Raw genomic sequence first — 6,797 nt, 5'->3', positions numbered from 1 at the left:
AGATGCCAGATGCTGAAATGACTGCCGAATGGAGTGCCAGGGCAGGCAGGAGGCAGGTGATGATGGACAGCTGTGCTTCTGTTGGGGCAGGGGAACTGGTCCAGACCAGATCTGCCTTTGTGTGCTGGGATATCAGGTTGCATCTAAGCGGTGGGAGTCAGGATAGAATTAGCTTGAGCATGAGGCCCCTACCTCTATCTGGCGTCTCACCCAGTCATACCCAGAATAGCGTTTTAAATTAGACACAATAAGAGGTTAACACAAGTCAAAAATATGAAACAAGTGTTTACTGATGAACCATATCAGAAGCCATGTGCTGCGATCACTTCCTCTCCAAATAACCTTGTCTTAGTCAGGGTTTGTATTCCTGCACAAAACATCATGAAGAAGAAGCAAGTTGGGGAGGAAAGGGTTTATTCAGCTTACACTTCCACATCGCTGTTCATCACCAAGGGAAGTCAGGACTGGAACTCAAGCAGGTCAGGAAGCAGGAGCTAATGCAGAGGCCATGGAGGGATGCTGCTTACTGGCTTGCTCAGCCTGCTTTCTTATAGAACCCAGGACTACCAGCCCAGGGATGGCACCACCCATAGTGGGCAGGGCCCTCCCCGCTTATCACTAATTGAGAAAATACCTTACAACTGGATCTCATGGAGGCATTTCCTCAAGGGAGGCTCCTTTCTCTGTGAGAACTCCAGCTTGTGTCAAGTTGACACACAAACCCAGCCAGTACATATCTTTATTTGATGTCACTCTTTCAGATAGTTATCAGGTGGTCTCGACTGGACACTCACGAGTAGCTGAGGATGCCCTTGAAATTGTATCCTGGCTGCCTTCACCTCCCTCCCTGGCACAGGGATGACAGCCGAGTACTGCCACACCTGGTTTTATGCAGTACTGCTGTCCCAAGCCACTCTGCAGCCGTGATGAAGACTGTAAACAAAGGGAAACTATGGAGAGAGGCTTTTCCTGCCTTACATGCCCAGTCACAGTCTGTCAGTGAGGGAAGCTTGGGCTCAAGGCAGGGACCGAAACGTAGGAAGGGAAGCAGAGACCATCGGGGACACTGTCTCACTGTTTGGTTCCTTACCCCAGGACCACTATCCTGGGAGTGGAACTGTCATCCCCCCCCCCCCCCCCAGCAGTCATCAATCAAGAGAATGTACCTCAGGCTTGCCTACTGGTCATGGAGGCTGTCTTAGTTAGGGTTTTTATTGCTGTGAGGAGACACCATGACCAAGGCAATTCTTATATGGAAAGCTTTAAATTGGGGCTTGCTTACAGTTCAGAGGTTCAGTCCATTATTGTCATGTCAGAAAGCATGGCAGAAGACAGGCAGACATGGCGTTGGAGAGTTCTACATCTACATCGTCAGCAAGCAGCAACAAAAGAGAGACACACTGGGCCTAGCTTGAGCATCTGGAACTTCAGAGCCCACCCCCCAGTGACACACATCCTTCAACAAGACCACACCAATTCCAACAAGGCCACACCTCCTAATAATGCCACTCCCTATGAGCCTATGGGGAGCCATTTTCATTCAAACCACCTCAGAGGCATTTTCTCAATTCAGGTTCCCTCTTCCAGATGACTCTAGCTGTGTCAAATTTACAAAATATTAACTAGTGTAGCTGGAGAACCCACATAGAGCCTCATGCATGTTAGCAACCACTCCACCATCTAAGCTATATCCCCAGCCCAGGAAATAGCTGTGTAGTAGTTTGAAGGAGAATGCCCCCTATAGGCTCTTATATTTAAATACTTGGATCCCAGTTGGTGGAACTGTTTGGGAAGGATTAGGAGGCGTGTCCTAGTTGGAGGAGGCATGTCACTGAGGGCTGTGTTTGAGATTTCAAAAGCCCATGACAGTCCTGGTGAGCTCTCTCTGCCTTGTACTTGTGGATCAGTATGCGAGCTCTCAATTACTGCTCCAGCGCCATGCTGCCTGCCATGTTCTCTACCATGATGGTCATGGACTCCAATCCTCTGCAGCTGTGAGTACCCAAGTTAAATGTTTTCTAAGTTGCCTTGACCATGGTGTCTTATCACAACAACTAAAAGGTAACTAAGATAGTACTGTAATCAGACCTGCCTGTTGACCTCAAGTAACTGAAATCACTGACATCAGAGGCTTGTGTGAAGCCCACTCCTAGCTTCATGACATGTTAGGTTTCCAACATCCTACAAGGATTATAATGCTGCCTCATGGTGCTGGTCACTGAGACTCTGAGAGGGAGGACACCCATGCTGCTCAAGTGGTGACACAGGCAGATTTTGAGCACTATACATCTGTCTGATTTCAGAATCTTCTACCCAGGCTCTGATGGAGAAAGTGCCACTAGACAGAATGAGAATGAGCTTGGTTGGGCATGGCCACAGGAGGGCCTTCAAGGTCAGGGAGAAGATGGCAGACATGGGGCTAGGCTTGATGGAGAGGGTTGACTGAAGAGATAGTTGTATGCTGGGCCATCTTGTGGACAACCAGATGCCAGGCTATGCAGGGGACCAGGAGGTCCTGGCAAGAGATGGCAAGGGAAGGCTGGGTGGTGGTGGCGCACACCTTTAGTCCCTGCACTTGGGAGGCAGAGGCAGGAAGATCTCTGAGTTTGAGGTCAGCCAGATCTGTAGAGAGAGTTGGAGGACATTCAGGGCTGTCCTGCAACTGTCTCCCTGTCTCCAAAAACAAACAAACAAAAGATGAGAAAACAAAGGAAGGGGAGATGGTGGGACTCCTCCCCTCTCTGGAAAGAAGGCAGAGTCGGGTGTGGCTGCTGGGCAGGACTCAGAGAAGGCCACATCTCTATTACCTACCTGTTATGCCTGAAAATCACTATGGAGGGACTCTAGGACACCTTGGGAATGGAGGCCGGGACAAGGACTGTCTCCAAGTATAAGCCTTACTGGCCAGGAAGTGATCTGGGTCACAGGTGGGGGATCCCAGTATGCTCAGATGTGGAGCCAGCACCGGTGCTTCAACTTCAGAGACTGGCAGGAGTAGCCACCGCCTCCCACTGGGGTATCTTGGAACAGAGAGGAAAGGGGCATATGAGTGAATCCTCCATCTAGACTGCTGGGGTCTCCAGGTGGAGTGAAGCCCAAGGACCTGGAGCTGGACAAGGGACACAGATTCCAGGTGACACTGTCTTATGATCAGCACTTAGATGAAATGGATGGCTTACCTTTTCCCACCGTGGGGGAATCCCTCTGCCTCCCACAGACCCAGACTCAGCAGTTTCTATCACTGTGTGTATAGCTTTGCTAGCTATAAACAGGACCACACCGAGAGCAGCCCCCCGTCACTCAGAAGTCTGTGTCTTTTGCATTGCTGGGTATTATCCGATTGTGTGGACAAGCACAGTTGTCTTTCCTGTCTCCTTTAGGGGATTGGGTCAGTTCCAAATTTTATCCACTCTGACTTAAGCTTCAATGAACACTTCTCCAAGAGTCTTCCTTTTTTTTCTCTTGCGTGAAGAGAGGGGAGTAGGCAGGCTTGTTGCGTGAAAAATCCAGGACAGACGTCTTAGAAACTATGGTATGGTTTTCCAAAGTGGCTGAGCTGTTCTGTACACCCTACCCAAGCAACAGGTGGCTGCCACACACTCCTGAGTCTCCATGAAGGAAACCATTTCTGAGCCAAAGGCTTTAAAGCAACTGTTACTGGGAGGGAGGGAGGGATGGCTTAGTGGGCAAGCACAGAAGGACTTGAGTTAGATCTGAGCATCCTTGCGAGTATGTTGTGTGTATCTGTAATCCTAGCATTGGTGGGCAGAGACAAGAAGGCTGCTGGGGCTATGCTATGTGCCGGCCATCTATATAACTCCAGTTTCAGTGAGAGAGGGACAGAGTGAGACACCTGATCATCCTTCTCTACAGTGTGAGTAGACACTCTGAACACACTCACACACACACACACACACACACACACACACACACACACACATACACGCGCGCATGTTCACACACACCATGATACACCCAACATTCTCAAGGGCTCACTCTGTTGCTCAGGCTAGTCTGGAACTCACAGCAAGCCTCCAGCCTCAGGATCCTGAGTGCTAGGGTCACAGGTATGAAAGGAACCATCTCTGTGGACACGAGAAAGTCACTCCCTTGCTGTGGACGGTGGACAGAGATGGCAACTCATAGGCAGTGAGAGTCCCCTCCCACCCCTTTCCCCAGCGCCTCTCATCCCGAATCCTTGCCACGTGAGGTGCCATTCACTGGACCTGCGCACTGGGCTTCAAACTACATTGTTTCTTAGTTGTTTTTCTCATCACTGGGACCAAATGCCCCTCAAAAGTAACCTGAGGAGGGAAGGGTTTATTCTGGTTCATGATTTGTGCACTGGGCTTCAAACTACCTTGTATCTTAGTTGTTTTTGTGATTGCTGGGACCAAATGTCTCACAAAAGTAACCTGAGGAGGGAAGGGAACAGAGAGCGATGAATATAGGAACTCCACCTTCTCTTTGGATGCTGCTCAGGACCGCCCCCCCCACCCCCAAGGATGGTACTCACTGAACCGCTGGCATCGTGGGCACATCTGTGAGGTAGGAGGTTAGCCTGGGCCACTATTAATTCTCAGTCTATAGCTTGGTGATGAGCCAGGTGGATATCTGCCTTTGGCTCGTGCAGGCTGCTCTTTCGGCTTGAGTTGGCATCTCTGATGAAGACTCTTCCCCACAGGAGAGGACCACACCTGCCTCTATCAGAGTTGTCTTTCTCTTCAGTGGCCATGTGATGATGCTCTGTCCTGCTCCAAAGTCTGCCTCTCTCCAGCCACCCCTGCAATTGCTCCCAGCTTAGCTGGTCCACAGGCACTAAGAAAATGAATCAGGGGAGGTAAAGGTCCTCCCTCCCCCAGGGTTAAACATCCCAGTCTTAGGCAAAACAAGTTTCTTGTTGGAACACCTTCCTTCCAAACTGAGTGGAAGAAAGGCCCATTTAATCACACTGTCTAGTGATGGATCCTGTTAGCGAGATGAGGGTGGGGTGGGAAGACTCTGATCCTGCTGTAGGCCAGCCTCAGGACAGTACTGGGCCAGCTGATAGTAGCTCTGGAGGCTGTGTGTACAGGGACAGGAGAGCTTGAGCTAGTCCTTTGGCCTTGGTTAATTGAAAACAACGTGTACTTTCTCCCTTGGGCTCTGCGTCTGAGGCAAGATGTATGCTCTGGACTCTACAAGGGGCCTATAGTGAGCTTGCTGTAGACTAGAAGCAAGCTGGAGAGGCCACTGTGGATCGGAAAAGCCCTGGGTGGGAAGAGCTGATGCCCTACCCCCACATCTACAGATGCCCTACACCCTACATCTTACCGAGAAGTAGACAACTGGGATCTCCTGTACCAGCATCTGTGATGAATCCAGCCAGTCCAGTCCTTGCCTGACTGAAGGATCTATTGGTCCTCTATGCCTCCTCCAAGGCCAGCTGCTGTCCTTCTTGCCCCAGACGCTACACACAGTGAATGAATGCAGTGTTGTGGCATGGACTGGCAACTTCATCTTTAGCAAGATGGGAGACAGAGGAAGACAGATGCCAGGTGCTTGCTGGCTGGCTGGCTGGCTGGTCTATTTGTTGGTGTTCCAGGCCAAAGAGAGACCTTGTATCAAGCCAAGAGTGGGAAGAGTTAGAGGAGCAACTGAGGTGCTCACTGGACCACGACACAGGCATGGAGTACGCTTGCACTGGAACATGATCACACAGGAACACACATGGGTGCACATGTATGCATATGCACATACATGCACTGACACCAGTGTAGGGCTCAGGGCTCTGCCCAGCACTCTCAGCCCTGCCACCTAGGGTATGACATTTGGAAAGCCAGCCAGTCTTGTCTTAGCAGATGGCTTCTGGCCAGTCCCTTTCCCATCCAGGGACAAAGCTGTCTACTGTTGCCTCTTGTCTTTCTGGTGACCTTCCCTCCCAGGTTGTCTGTTTCTTCAGCCCACAGCTCAGCAGAACAGTTGCTAAGGTGGAAAGTTAAGTTGCAGGAGGGCTGGCTAGCCATCTTGCACTGATTTCAGGCCTCACGTCGTTAGCTGGAAACCGGCCACCGTGGGAATATTTATGCCACGGTGCTGGGCAGGCACTACAAAGCAGGCTTTCCTCCCACCAGAGACCTGTCTGCTCAACCAGTCACACTGCGGGGTCCTATAGTGACTCCCTTTTAGTGAGAGATGAATGCAGTTGCCTAGAGTATGCCCAGGGCAGCCTGCTCTGCCACACATGGCTGTCGGCACAGTGGGTGTCTTTACATTGGCTTGAGATGACTCAACTCTTGGCTAACACAAGAGCTCCCTTTAAAAATAAATACGCATACACTGAAGAGAACAAGGGTCCCACACAGAGCCTGTGTGCCCCGCTCAGTGGACGGGCAGCAGCCCTAGGCAACACAGCCAGCTATGGAATCTGATTCTGCCGAGTTTTCTCCAGTCTGGGTCCCTGGACCAACCTTCCTAAAAGTTGGGGTCTTCCAGAGTTCCTGGTAGTGTGAACCTGAGACAGAAGGAGAAGGGCCAGAGTTCCCAGGCTGGTTTTTATTTTAAATGAGAAACAGGTTTTTGCATGCTGGAGTGGCCTGGTTCGTCCTGACCCTCTGCTCCCTTAAAATGAAGAACGTCCTCAAGAATCAAAAGCCCCACTCTGGTGTCCCAGGGTGGGAAGGGTGCCTACCTCACACTAAATATCTTCTCCTCTTTGCTTGCTTGGAGAGAAGTCCAGAGACCTGATCTCATGCTGTGCCCTGTAAGCCCTAACATAGGCCCGGATGCATGAAGTCGGTCGCTTCTTTATCCGTTCC

The sequence above is a fragment of the Mus musculus genome, chromosome 11, assembly GCF_000001635.26.
Source record: "Mus musculus strain C57BL/6J chromosome 11, GRCm38.p6 C57BL/6J".
In the NCBI taxonomy this organism is placed as follows: domain Eukaryota; kingdom Metazoa; phylum Chordata; class Mammalia; order Rodentia; family Muridae; genus Mus; species Mus musculus.
Note: the sequence above shows the minus strand (reverse complement) of the source record.